The sequence below is a fragment of the Chrysochloris asiatica genome, unplaced genomic scaffold, assembly GCF_000296735.1.
Source record: "Chrysochloris asiatica unplaced genomic scaffold, ChrAsi1.0 scaffold00058, whole genome shotgun sequence".
Classification (NCBI taxonomy): domain Eukaryota; kingdom Metazoa; phylum Chordata; class Mammalia; order Afrosoricida; family Chrysochloridae; genus Chrysochloris; species Chrysochloris asiatica.
The window spans coordinates 510,150-510,573 of record NW_006408576.1 but is presented as its reverse complement, the minus strand read 5'-3'; positions in this window follow the sequence as shown (position 1 = coordinate 510,573).

Below are 424 nucleotides of genomic sequence, written 5' to 3'. Positions count from 1 at the left end.
AACAATCTACTTTGAAACATTAGCCACTGAAACACTATGGATTCCAATAGAGTATTGTTTGATATTGTGTTGTAAAGTAACTCCCCCAGGATGGTGGTGGTTGGTAGTGGTTATGTGCCATGGAGTTTTTTCCAACACATAATGCCCCTGTATAGGATTTTCAAGGCTGTAAATATTTACAGGAGCAGAAAAACCTCATTTTTCCCTTGTGGAATGGCTGGTAGTTTTGAAGTGCTGACCTTGAGATTAGGGACTGACTTATAATCTGCGTAATACCAGAGCTCCTTCCCCAGGTGTTGCAGACCGTGTAAGACTAGTCAGAGGTTCGAGGCCCTCTAGGGCTGAGTGTAACAAATGAGGCCACTGGCAGTTAATGGAAAATTGCTTTCATCTTAATTTTCAGGTATATATATTAAATTAATAC